This window comes from Haemaphysalis longicornis, unplaced genomic scaffold (genome assembly GCF_048455015.1).
Source record: "Haemaphysalis longicornis isolate Haplotype H1 unplaced genomic scaffold, Haemaphysalis longicornis Haplotype H1 scaffold_1, whole genome shotgun sequence".
Lineage (NCBI taxonomy): Eukaryota > Metazoa > Arthropoda > Arachnida > Ixodida > Ixodidae > Haemaphysalis > Haemaphysalis longicornis.
This window is the reverse complement of record NW_027526203.1, coordinates 55574854-55588960: the sequence shown is the minus strand read 5'-3', so window position 1 is coordinate 55588960 and position 14107 is coordinate 55574854. Positions and strand designations below refer to the sequence as shown.

Here is a 14107-nt window from a genome sequence, read left to right as displayed (position 1 = left end):
CGAACCACCGGGGTCACGACAAACGCGCGCGGCGAGGCTTGTAACCGCTGATATGGAACTGTGTTTGCAGGTCAGGTTATTCATTTTGTATTTACTTACTATTGCGTTAATTCTAAGTCAACGCATGTTTCGCGTGTTTTATCGTTCTTGGTTAAAGTTATCGCCTACAAACAGATCGCCCGTCTGGCACTATGATCCATTAGTCGTCTATACCCATTACGATTGGTGTACCGCGGTACCTTTGATAATTAACGTGTGTTGTCCCCATTCTTCTGTTTATTCAATCATTTCACGCCATTAGTTCATCTGAATGCCAACATTTTTTTGGGCTTTAGTCTTCCTTTATTTCGGCACAATTTGTTTGAACACCAGTACGTGCCTTGAACAAGTCGGTAATGCCCTGTGGGTGCGTAGCTTATAACCGCAACACATTCTTTTCTAACGCATCTGAAGGCTAATAAAGTGCTTTTACGAAATACTGCACTACGTTGCCTTTGTAGCAACGAGAATCGTTGAAAAATTATGAAATCTTTGTAATGAAGCAATCTGAGTCAAGTTTTTTTCTCTTTGATAGCACGAAGGCAAAACTACGCTATAAATGTGTGCTTACGAACCGCTGACGACTGACTCTTTTCCCGTGGGCAAGAGCTCTTGTCGCAGCTGTTAGTGACGCTCGTATTTCCGCATGTAAAAAAAATCATCCCGTGGCGATTCTAGCAACATACATTCATTTGTCTCGTTCTCTTCGACAAAGGAAAAGCGTGGCAGTAGTCACTTTTTCTTACACTATTGCTGTCTGATCGCGATGTGCCAGCCTAAAGAAGCAGTTGTAAAGACGAAGCTGGCTCGGGACGACGACAATGACGATGCTGCTGCTCCTTCTGATCATCGTAATCATCATCATCATCATTATATAATTATTATTATTACTATTGTTATTATTATTATTATTATTAATTATAATATCTTAGATCTTTGCTTTTCATACATTCAAAGCGCACGTGTATCGTTGTCTGACATCTCTTTGGTCAAGCCCGACAAGCATCATCCTCCTTTTCTAGTGTCTGCTCACGTCTCGATTCAGCGTTGCAGTGCTACACTGAAGAATAATGAATTCACTCCCTACTGTTTTGCCCGTGGTGATTACATTGGTTTGTATAACTTTTTTTCTTCGTTCGATTGGGTGCAAATTCAAGAACTCCCAGATTGCGATGCGCAGGTCGAGCAGTTCACTGAAATAGTCAAAAGTGGCATGAATCAGTTTATACCCAAGTGTAAACCATGCCGTTCCAAACACCCCTTTTGGTTCTCTAATGAACTTCGCCCTTAAGTCAAAAGACCGCAGCCACAGAAAATATAAGAAAACCGGGCTTGATGAATGGAAAGAGGACTTCCGCTCCTACCGTAAAACGTGTAAAAGTCTTTATGAGCGGGACCACCGCTCCTATCTCGATTCTGTAGAGAGCAGCGTTAATTCCCAGCCTGCAACATTCTGGAAATATATTCGATCCCGTAAAAATAACTCTCATGAGCAAATCAGTCTTGTTGATTCCTCTGGGGAAGAAGTTCGTGATGTTGCCAACCATTTTGCTCAGCAATTTAGTACTACATATGGCCAGCGCGATGACAGCGAAATCAACCTAATGTTAAATAATGTACAGGGTCCTAGCTTAGTACAATTGGACGAGCAGTTGGTGCTCCAGAGTCTAAGGCGCATGAAACCGTCGCTGTCGTGTGGCCCTGACGGAATACCTCCCGCTATTTTAAAAGCATTCAGCAGCATTTTTGTTCCTGTTTTAACTGCGGTATTCAATCACTGTCTAAACACAAACACATTTCCTCGTAAGTGGAAAATTTCTCGAGTGCACCCCATCTTCAAATCGGGCACCAAATCTGATGCAAAAAACTATAGAGCAGTTTCTCTACTTTGTGCTGCCTCCAAGCTTTTTGAGACAGCGCTGCACAAGGTATTGTCAAGTTCTGTACAGCAGTTTCTCACAAGTAAACAGCATGGTTTTATGTCAGGAAGGTCGACAACGACTAATCTCGCCTGCTTCATGGAGCAGGCCTCCGCTGCACTTTCTGAGCGAGGCCAGTTGGACGTCGTCTACTGTGACCTGAGCAAAGCATTTGATGTCTGCCACGCGTTGTTACTTGATAAGCTTTTGCAGTCGGGCATTGATACACCGCTCGTGGCGTTGCTGGGTAGCTATCTAAGCAATCGGTTCAGTTTCGTTAGTGTTAATGGGCAGACGTCCTCTATGTATAGATCAACAAGCGGTGTGCCCCAAGGCTCCGTGTTGGGCCCTCTCTTGTTCTCCATTTTTGTGAAGGATGTGTCAGTCGCAATTAGAAAGTCTTTTCTTCTCTATGCTGACGACATCACAATTTTCAGACGTATAAAGTCTATCGAAGACGGTGATGCCCTGCAGCAGGATATATTCTCCTTTGCCAACTGGTGCTCAGATAACAGACTAAATCTTAACCCGGCGAAAACAAAGGTCAAGTCTTATACCCGAAAAACGAACCCCATTTTCTTTCGCTACAGTATTGATGACGGTTTTCTGTCTAAAGTCGACGAGATCAAAGACCTCGGACTGCTCTTCGACAGCGCCCTAACTGTCTCGCCTCATGTCACTCAACTGACTCGGCGGGCGCTCCGCTCGCTTGGTGCTGTATGTAGGTTTTCAAGAGACTTCCAGTCTCCTCATTCGTTCCTAAAACTTTTTATGGCACTTTGTATTCCTCAACTTGAATATGCCTCTGTCATTTGGAATGGAACCTGCACATCTAATTGTCAACGTGTAGAGCGTGTACAGACCAAATTTTTATCCATATTTATGCATCGTTTTCCCTCTGAGCCTCTCCCGATAACTGTCTCTTTAAGTTACCGGCGAACCCGTTCAGATCTTGTTTTCTTATATAAACTGCTTCATGGTACAATTTCATGCCTGGAACTGCTTGCAGCAATCGGGTTTCGTGTTCCGAAAAAAGCAACAAGGCTTAACCACCCTTTCCACACAGCTGCTCAACTTAGCAGATGTTCTCCTCTTGATAGACTGCAACGCCTATATAACCTTCACTCAGGGGAACTTGATATTTTTTGCCGTCCCCTTGGGGGGGGGGGGGGGGGGTTTGTCCGGCCTGTTAACCGTGGCGCACTAACTTCATTTCGACAGTTCTCGTGTTCTTCAGTAATTTTCCCCGTGTGTATGTTGTTTTCACAGAGTCTGTTCTCATTTGTTCATATATGTTGTTAGTGCTGCGGGCGTAATGGTTGTATGTACTATGCTACACTTCTGTAGTCAACTCTTCATACATATGTTTAAGTGGCCCAGACGAACCAAATGTTATAGAAACAAATGTTTCTATAACTTATCAGTTTATGTGAATAGTTACAAACATTTCCTGTACTTTGTTTCATACGTTTTTGTGTAATTGATGCTTCAGCCGATTGCTATGGTCATTGTACGCTGTGTTTGCGCAATGTACCATAACTTCGTATAATGTAGTTTGGATACTTTTAATTTTTTCTCTGTGGTATTCCAGTTTATTGTTTTTCATTCACCCACATTTTTTCCTGGTTTTATATGTGTCAGCCGTTGATGTATTTCAATGCGGCATTTTTTCTTTTTTTGTTCTCAGTGCGCCAGCACCAACGCTTCGGCTGTTCCTGGGCACTATAATAAAGGTTGATTGATTGATTGATTGATTGATTGGTTTTTATTATTATTATTATTATTAGTAGTAGTAGTAGTACTAGATGTCGTCCATAATCTGCGGTTGTTTCAGACGAGAAGGGGGCTCGGGAATTAATAACGCTACGACAAATATGGGATATATTAGTGACTATCATATGATACAAGACTACGTATCCCGTAAGTTAAAGTGACAATTGTGCCTGGTTCGCCAATCCAACCTCAGTGCAATTTCGGTGAGTTTTAGCCAGGTAATTTTTTTAAGAAGAGAAGTGTTTATTTGTGCCTTCGTTTATATCTACGGACACCGTAGGGGAAAGAAATTTCCTGTATTCACGTTGTTGTTGAATTCTCCTGGCGGAATACGCCCGCTGTTTATTCCCCCTTTTCTTCTTCTCAATTGGGCATTTTCATTTCAAGAGTTTACTTTTTGTCTCCGTTCGACCCTCTTACATTGTGTATAAAAATTCCGTGGTCACTTAAGTCTTCTTATGTGCTTCGAATGCGAAAGCATTACGACTTACCCTCGCCATACTTGTCACAGACGTCGTTACTTCTGCATAGCATGTCCGTTTTGCTGGTTCCGAAGGTTCCACAGTAGTTGGTGTGGTTCGATGGAAAGGAAAAGGAAAGGAAGTGCACCGAAGATATTGTGGACTCGGCAGGGAGGTTATCCGCATACAACACAATGGGGGGAAGAGGAGCAGTGGGGTATTGAAATGATAGAGCAGAGGGCTCAAAAGCGAGAAAGAGAGAATAAAAATAAAAAATTGGGGCTAAGACAGCTTAGCACATCACTCAGCCTGAACATGTCAGTCAGTTGCACGTCAGTCTGGGCTGCAGCCGCTGCGCGAGTTCGGTCCCTTCCAAGGAGTGGAGCAGCTGGCCGAAGACTTGCGTTGGGTGGCAGCAGGCCCGTTCGGGAATAGTAGGTCCTCCGTGCCGGCGAAGGAAAGGCCTTGGTGCTGAAGCGTTCTGGGGAGCTCTGGTTTAGGTGCGAAGTGATGGGTTCAGAAGCAGAGTAGGTGCTCCCGCGTCTCGCACAGTCTGCACAGTGAGGGAGTCCTCGCGCTCGTGGCGTTGCAGGCGCTTCTCCACTTTGTGGCAGTCGGGCCGCATGTAGAGCAGCAGGCAGCGGGCGTCGGTGCTGATGCGCGCAAGCAGCGGCCCCAGCGCCAGGCCACTAACAACAGAGGGGTCGGGGTGCGTGGTCGTGTGAGGGACATGCGTCGTGGAGTCATGGTCGGTGTTGCGATGGTCGGTGTTTGGGATGGCCCCACGCATCCTCGGAAGAAGACAAAGGCCACATGCAGCACGCCCGCAAGCAACGCAGTCTTTATCGAGGCTAGTTCGACGCCTCCAAAATGTCCTGGCTGTAGCAGGTACATGGCAGTGCGGGCGATGCCGGCAGCGAAAGCGGTCCTTGAAGGACCTCGGAATGCAATGCAACATACTAACGGATTCGGGACATCTCTTATAGTAGGACGTTAGGGTACAAAACGTTTCGGTTCTGGTATTTCGGTGCACAGACTTGTTAATGAACTCAACTTTTCGGATAAATGGGTTTGTGTGGTTGTTTGTTAATTTGATTTTCGAGCGTAGTAAGAGTGTGATTTTTGCCGCTAACCCCATGTTTCAAAACTTTAGCTACAAAATTTGAGCATTTTTATAATTTTGGTCTCATAGCCAACCTGTTCTTTTCTTTGCACCTATTTTTATGGATTTTTTTTGGGGGGAGGAAGTATTCAAGATTTGCTTTTTTCAGTGTTTTGTTTTTGTAGGTGACAGAAGAGTGCGAAAGCGTGATGGCTTCCGCTGGCGATGCTTTACTGCTACATCGTATGGGTGCCATGCTGGTTCCACGGAGCTATAATGGAAACAAATGCTCCATGGCTTCTCTTAAATGCGTAAACATTTACTTCGACGAAGACTCCATCAGGAAGCCAGTCTGCCCTCCACTAACGATGCATGTATCAGGCTTTCGCCCATACGAACATTATGACAAAAGGCGCTCTGGCTATTGTACTTTGACGTGACCCCTTCTACTGCACCACTCTTCCCCTTTTGAGACAAAGCGCTTCTTCTCTGCAATTCTTCTGCTTTTAGTAGCGACGCCGACTTTAAAGGGGATCGGCACACCCCGCTTCATAAGGATACACGAGGCCTTGTGGATGTATTTATGGAGATGCTCTTGGTACCTTATACTCGATATAAGACTCCTTATTATGCCGCTGAAAAAAGTGTTGTCCCAACATAGCATTTGTGTACAGCAGTCAAGGCGACTCTAAGGGGGATCGATGGGCAGTGGTCCATAGGGATGCATGGGTTTATGTGGAGACATTTAATGTGAGACCCTAGGCGTGAACTCAAAATTTCAGCGACATTGTTGTTTATTTAGGCGAACGATAAGACCGTACGTACGAAATATCATGGCTCTTGACCCTCAAACCCGTGGCAGCGACTATCGTAGCTTAGACCCATGCGGACGGTTTGTGTGATTTGTTACGGAATTCGTGTCGCATGTGTTATTCTTTTGTGTACGCAAGTTGAGTGCCGTGTATTGGGCTTTCCTTGTATCAGAAATAGGAAATTGGGAAGGATAATACCAAATCTGGAATTTTACAATGTATCAAACAGCCTGAACCCTTTGTTCACATTGTGGGAGGGAAGCAAATGCAATAGCAAAGGGAATGAAAATCCTACTAGACTAGAAAGAGATGCCGAAACCCGAGTAAACAGAACTGAGAATGTATTAGGGTTGAAGAAATGTAGCTGAAGCCAGTTTTTCTGCACGCTTTGTAACTGAGAAAGCTTTGATGGTCAGTAAAGTTCAACATGTTTTTACCGGTTTTTGTAGGGATCACTGCTCGCCTGGCTGTCCGACATTCACTTACAGAACACCACCCTTGCAAGCGAGCGTCCAGCATATCAGCAGAAGATGCAGCCCGCCCAGCCTGTTTCGTAGATTTTGACGCCATCCTCTACCCCATCCCCCCTCCCCGTCCTGGCAAACTGATAAGCATGGACCTCTTCCTGTATGTAAACACCGTGACGTCACGAAGCGACGGGTGGCGCCTCCTGGCGCCCGCGAAGTGCGGTGGTGGTTGGCAGAACGCGCCTGCGCTGACGGCCCGGCCTGGCCGCGCGGCGCTCGAAAGGAACGATGTGCCGTTGGTTCGGGCCGTCACTGGCCTGCCTACATTGCAAGTGGGGGTCTAGCTATCCTAGCTGTGGTCGTCTTCGCACATCCATGTAGCTTTCCGCATCTACAACCTCCGCAACACTTTCGTTTACCGTAGGGTCAACTGAAGGGTGACGCTTTCGGATAATCAGTGCGCGACAGAACAGCCTAAACGAGTCATTCTGAAGGTTAGTGCTGTTGTGACGCATTCAAAGGATGTTTTTTTAAAATTCTTTGTGTTCGGACACATACCAAGGAAAGCTTATTCATTGTTGCTTTCGAAGTCCACTTAAGCTAAGCGCGGTGCCTCAGGCAGCGTATACGCTCCCTGTTCTTGGTCCCTTTGCGTCGCCCGATGACAGTGGCGTACACACGATTTTATGTCGAGGGGAAAAAGGAAAGGTAAAGCATCAAAGAATTAAAAGTAAAATAAGCAGCAACGAAACAAAAATGTGAAGAGCAAAAGCCAAAAATTATTCCATAAGATATCGCGACGATGTCATTCTCTACGTGATTGACCGATTGTTTTGTTACCTTTTTCCCCAGTGAAATCGCGAAATGGTTCATCGTCATTGTGAGAGTAACATAGCAGCCACATATGCTTGCGACAGCGCACTGAAATAGTTTTCGGTAGTCATTATTTCATGATAGTTAAAGTTAGTGTCCTTGTACGCCCGCTGCATACGCGAGCGTAGGGAGGCCGCAACAAAAGAATACATTCACTGAGTTTGTTCGCTTAGGGCAAACACATTTTTCGAGTTTTCTCGAGTCGCGTGAGCGGCCCACCTCGCGCCGTAGGCACGATGCTACACGTGGGCACGGCAAGCGTCTTTGTTTTGCCGCATCCTCAAGGCAGAATATAATTGATCAAGGTAACAATTTATTGCGCTTACAAGCAATGAATATCATTCGTCTTGAACAAAACCCCCCCATAAGACCAAACTTGTCGTTTTCGATCTGGCGGCAGGCGGCTATCGCGGATCCCTCGTCGAAACATTTATTTCGCGTCGCCGATGAAGGTTATGCATTCATTGTGTTTTTAATACACTACTCTACCTCCTCAAAACATGACAATATTTCGCAGCAAAAAAATTTCCCTCTGCCCCCCACCCACGGCACTATTTCACTTGACCAAATTTCTGCTGGTGCTGCATGATAGCAGATGGTTGGTAAACAGCATGATTTCATTGCATGAATCAGCGTGTACTGCCAACGTAGACGGTATGACTGCGCTATTGAGAACAGCAGAAGTTCGAGAATGGGAAATCTTGCTATGAGTAAGAGCAGACCATGTCGCTGCTATGGCTGCCAGCCTCTTCGGCACATTGCGCGCATCCACAATACACGCCGAATTTACCTATTGGTGACTCCGAAAAGTCTGATGCCGCTGATTCTGCTCGCAAGATTTGCGTAGCCGAGAGCACAGCAGCCCACCGGCATCAGAAAAGCCAACACGTAAACAAGAACTCCACTATTGCGCGCGTCTACTGCAGCCTCACTGCATACGCCCCGCGCGCCGGATCGCATGTTTTGCCAACCACCCTCCCGGCCACACCCAGCTCGTGCGCTCTCCGTGACGTCATGGCCTCCGCGTGACGTACCTCGGGAGAGGTCCAGTGGTCTACGTTTGAGTCAGGTATTCCGGGAGGGGGTGCGCAGGATCAGCACCAATTCCTGGTTCTAGGTACGCCGAAATCGGGCTTTTTACTTACACATATTTGACATTCAATAGGCGTAGTTGACTTAAATGGGCACGAACGTGTAAAAATAAGTCTGGGCGTTTGGACAGATTACATTGCCATGACTAAAAATATACCATTCGCGGCAGCGGCAGGTAATACCAAAAGCAAGATGGCCGCCACCATAATCGCACTCATGATATTGTGGGGGAGAGGGGATTGGAGGAAAGGGGAGGGATTTTGCAATTTTGGGTACAAATCAAGGTGTGTTTTTATGAAGAGGCTGTAAAATGTAAATATAAAAAAGAACGTATTATATGCTTACGCATGAACAACCGTGGAAGAACACGGTCGATGCTTAAACATCCACAATTATGTACTGTTACTTGTTTTTCAAAACACGGCCCTGCTTATATAAACTTGAACTTCGCCGTCTCACATTCTCTACTCAACAATCACGATAAAGAAAGCGACAATACAAACATCCGGAGATCATACACGCGCTCACTGCGCCTTCCCGACCTTGCTCCTTCAACTCGTCTCCTTCAACTCTAAATCCAAAATACGTCGTCTGTACTAGTTAAAGGACAGCTTCTACAACAATAACAACGGATCTCTGTTACAAAGGCTGGCCGCTGGGTCCTCTCAAAATTACGAATAAATGCACCGGGCTACAACGGCCCACCCCTAGAGCCCCTCTCCCGACCTACTCAAGAACTTGTTCCCGCGTCATATGCACCGTGAACACCGCAGTAGACGGCGTCAAGCTCGCTCGGGCTTTCAGTACCGCTCGGGTAGATTTCAGTCACAGGCGATCAGCAGCAACTATCCGGTATGCGCTGGCTTACGCCGGCCTTTTCCCTTTGACGTCTTACGACGTCAGCGGGTACGCGCAGCTTGTCGTGCGGTGAAGTCGAGGGTTTTACGAACGTTCGTCGGGTAGCGAGGATATCTGAAAAAGAGTTTATAAAAAAATGAAAACGCTAGTCCCAGTTTAATATTGCGCTGATGGTCCTCGCGGTGCTGATTCCCCGTGCTTTACAGTGCAGTCTCCGTCGTCAGTAGTTCTGTATGTTCGGCAGGGGCACGTGATGTCACTTACTCTGTTTTCACACCATAACAGTACAATAGTGCTTTATGCTATTTTCGAAGCAGCCTGTTTCGCCTACGTATACTAAGTTTAGGTTGCGGTGCCAGCGGCACAGGGGACTTCCTCGAAGGGACTGACGAGCCGCAAGATATACGGTGGGAAAGCACGCAGAGAAATCTGTTCGCGATATTAAACAAGGAATCGCCATAATGCATACCAGCTCACACTCTGCCGGAAGAGCGGAACCTTGCACCCCATGTATGCAAAGCCGCTCATGTCTTCATTGTGAACAAGGGTCCCGTGTGGGGAATCGAAGCGTCTCTTTTTTTGTTTTGTTTAATTTTATTCGTTGTTCAATATGTTTTAGTTTCTCAATTTGATATACGGGGAGCAGAATTAGCACTTTTGATAACGGAACCCTGTTGGCAAAGCGACACTTCAAAGTGTGACGTTACGCCTAACGTCCTATGTGCAGAAAAACCGCTAGGCATCCTTCAAGTTGAACTTCACTACGCCCCAAACGATCGACGTCATACTCATTGTATGTAGAGGTGCTGACACACTTTGACGGCCTCACACCTCAGAGCATGTCACTGAGCTAATGTCACGCCGTCGCATGTTCGCGTCTCCCCTCCGCGTAATGCACCCTGTGCATCAACCTTTGCGCGAGACCCGGGGGAAAATACAGGTGGCTTCACGAATGAGTGTTCACGAATGAGACTTCATAAAACTGGCCTCAAGAAGCCGGCTTCACGAATTCCCCGCCGAACGGAAAAATTCGTGCTTGCACAATATAAAGCGACCAGCCTAAACTGCGAAATTATTTAAAAAGTAATTATTTCGAACTTGCTGACGAACCGTTCGGGCCTGTGGCGCAACGGATGACGCCGTTTCTTGGCTGTTCGATTTTCTTGGGAATACTTGTGTCAAGTAAATAGGGAAAGGTTGTATAAAGACGTGCGTGATGTAGTCCTCCCTGAACCAATGTACCGGTTGATTTATAGAGTAGTTAAGGGGTAAAGATGTGCTTAAAAGACTTAAGCGTATGCAGGTACCCCCTAGCGTAAAGACTTTTTTCTTCAAACTGCATACTGGAACCCTCTCTGTTAAGACGTGGATGGCAGAAAAAGACTTGTTCGTTCCATGGGCAATTGACTTTATAATATGCAAAAAAGCTGAAACTATTGAGCATGTATTCATCGATAGTTGGGATGCTGTGATCCTGTGGGATGTGCTTCAACGAACTCTGAAAAAGGATCTTCCTGTGGATGACCAAGGCATACGGTACTTGACTGTTGAAAGCGAGGATGGTACGCCTTACGACCTGATCATGCTTGTTGGATTGAGCTCTATTTGGAGAGCAAGAATGGCCGCAAGGTACTCTTACATCGATGCGCGAAGCGCCAGACAGTATTTTAGAGAGGCAATGAGTGAACACGTGGAAAATAAAAAATATCTGTCGAATCCGCCCGAATGTCTTGCAGACATGGAATCGTTGGTACACCTAAGGGACTTTTAAACACATGACGTCAACCAAAGTCAGGTTGACGGCTGTCTGTGAATGAATGTCTGTGTTCTGTATGTGCCAAAGCAGGCAATAAAAAAAAAGGATAACGCGTCTGACTACGGATCAGAAGATTCCAGGTTCGAATCTTTTAAAGACGATAGTCTTTCTTGGGCTACTTAAACCCAGAAATTTTGGTCTGTCTGTATGTCTGTCTGTCTGTCTGTCTGTAACTCTATTCAGCCACACGGCCAAAGTAAACTGCTTACTGTGCAATAGTCTTATATACTCACAGCCAAATGTAAACGTCTAAGCCTGGTTTATATGTTCACACTTGTCAACTTGGTTGAATAAGAACAAGACATTACGCAAATATAAGACAGAAAATTAGTACACAAGGGATATTTGCAGTGTTCCTTTATTAAAAAATTTATGGATGCTTGGTTTTTCGATAGCAAATGATAATCTACATCGACTGCAGAAAACCGCCGCCTCCTGGCGGCATATGAAAAATCACGCGGCAACAGCAACGAAAGGTTCCACTAGTTAGGTTCCACGTTCTGCTTGGAACGCACGTGGAGCACGGCCACGCGGTTCTATAAACCTTGTAGTCGGCCGCCTCCCTTCACGCGCGCCTCCGCTGTACTGCAGCGCTGCCATGGAGGAACCCGGCCTGCAGCAGTGGAACGCGGTAAATTGAAGTCGCCTTGCGCAAACCTTTCGTGTGTTTACCTTGGGATGAGATCGACGGTACAGAAACAGCATGAAAGGTGAGCGGGAAAGCAAAGGTGGGGGGGGGGGGGGCAGCATTTCCTTGGCGAATGTCTACAGAGACTATCGTCTTTTGACGACACTTGCAACGAAAGGAGCAGATACGCGGCCAATATTTTCTTTAGCGTGTGCTCTCCCGGTTTTTCTTTTTTCGCCTGTGTGCACAAGCATAAGCAGCTTGCCGGTGTATTCGCTGGAACCGTTTTTGAAAGCTATTATATTTTCCTTCAAGTCATATCATAGTTCAAACCTATCATTTAAACCTATCATATTTTCTGCTAGGTATCCTTCACGTTGCGCCTCATGACGTTCCAAGCGACGCCATACTCATTGTATGTCGAACTGCTGACACGGATTCACGGCCGTACAACTCGAAGCATGACGTTAGGCCCTCGCCTAATATTGGGCCCTCGCTTGTCCTCGTCGCGTTTTAAATATGTACGCATTGTGCATAAACCTTCGCGCAATACTCAGGGGTAAATACGGGTGGCTTCACTAAGGAGACTTCACTAATGAGACTTCAGGAATGAGATTTCATGAAGGAGACTCCGTGAATGAGAGTTCATAAAAGTGGCTCCGGGAATCAGGCTTCCCGAGGTTACCACGAAACGGCGGAGGTGGATTAATAGTGCTTGTGCAATATGGAGGTACCAACCTATTCTGTGAAACTATTTGAATATCAATTTTCACCGAACAGCTCGACCAAGCAGTCGTTCTCGTCCTGGGCCTCCACTTCCTCTGGAGGGCACGAGTGGAGGCGGTTCAGTGCGGTGTGAGCCCAAAACCCGCCTGGCTTAACTTTATCAGCTGGTCGACGAGTGCGCTAGAGGGCCTCGAATTCGACGATGCACTGCGCGAGACATTGCCGCAAGGTGATCAGGCGGCGATTTTCTGCAAAACAAAGGAGGCCATTCGCCGAGACCAACACGTTACACAGCATCAGTAGGCGATGAACGCTTACACGCCAAATACAGCATGCGGAAGTATCTACACCTTCATCTCATGTTTATTTGCTTCTTCCCTGCTTTTTATTCTCTTCGCCAGGCTGTATTCGTGCTTCGTATAACATAGGCTTCGCAGCTTGTTATTGGCGTTTGTTTTTGCTTGATGCCCTGTAAGATATTTTTTTCACGCTACAAATCTTTTTCTGCCTGTAACCGAGGTCCTTTTTCCCATGTAATTATGTGTAGACATGTTCATGTGTGAATATTTAGTCACCCTCGGCTGTAGTGGCTGGTTTCATACCATACCTCGTCGTTTCATGTAAATTTAACCCATATCTATTCATATAAATAAAGTTATTGTTGAGCGAACCACAAGTCGGGCCTGTGGCGCAACGGATAACGCGTGTGACTACGAATCAGAAGATTCCAGGTTCGAGTCCTGGCAGGCTCGTCAGTATTTGTTTCTTTGCGTGTGCTTTTGGCCTTTTGTGTGTGTGCTCTTACATTCGAGAACGCGTCCCCGAACCGGGCTCCGTCACCTCCCTCGTGTGTGATAGCGTGCTGGTCAAGCGGCGAGCAGAATTTGCTGTCTTGGTGTTGACAACGAGAAGCCGACGGCAAAATTAGCTGGTATGCTGCATGGCGAGAGATGAACAAGGGTGATGCAGGAACATCACCCTTCCGGACGAGCTTACAGCATGCCTCGAACAGAGCGATAGCGGGGTGTCATGCTGTCAAAAAAGAATGCCTTCTGCGCTCGGAGGAACCTCGTATTTGTTCCCGAAACGCTTTCGGTCAAACAGCTTTCCTGGTGCTTTTGCACGCGCACCAAACCAGTACAAGCACACACAAACCCTCTTTCCAGAGTTCGTGAAAGCCGACAGTAGCGGCGCTCGTTGAGTGTGACAGAGGGCGGAAAGGAGACCCCGGCTGGGGCGTCCGCTGGCCGGTTGAAGTCTGATTGATTGATTGATTGTGGGGTTTAACGCGCCGACGCAACGCAGGCGATGAGGCGCGCCGTAGTGGAGGGCTCCGGATTAATTTTGACCACCTGGGAATCTTTATCGTGCGCCGAAATCTCGTACACACGGGTGTTTTTGCTTTTCGCCTCCATCAGAAAAGCGGCCGCCGTGGCCGGGAATCGAACCCGCGACCTTGTGCTCCGGTTGAAGTCTCGGCATGCCGAAGTTTCTTTTGTATCTTTCTACAGCCGGGGCTCGAGACATCGCTGGCGGGGCCT

The 14107-nt window shown here is 46.8% G+C and overlaps 1 non-coding gene across 1 annotated transcript; it reads left to right on the top strand.

The window, feature by feature from the left end:
* Positions 1–13245: 13245 nt before the first annotated feature.
* Trnar-acg (transfer RNA arginine (anticodon ACG)) lies at positions 13246–13318 on the top strand. The gene has a single exon. It is a non-coding gene; the product is annotated as a tRNA-Arg (tRNA).
* Positions 13319–14107: the final 789 nt, after the last annotated feature.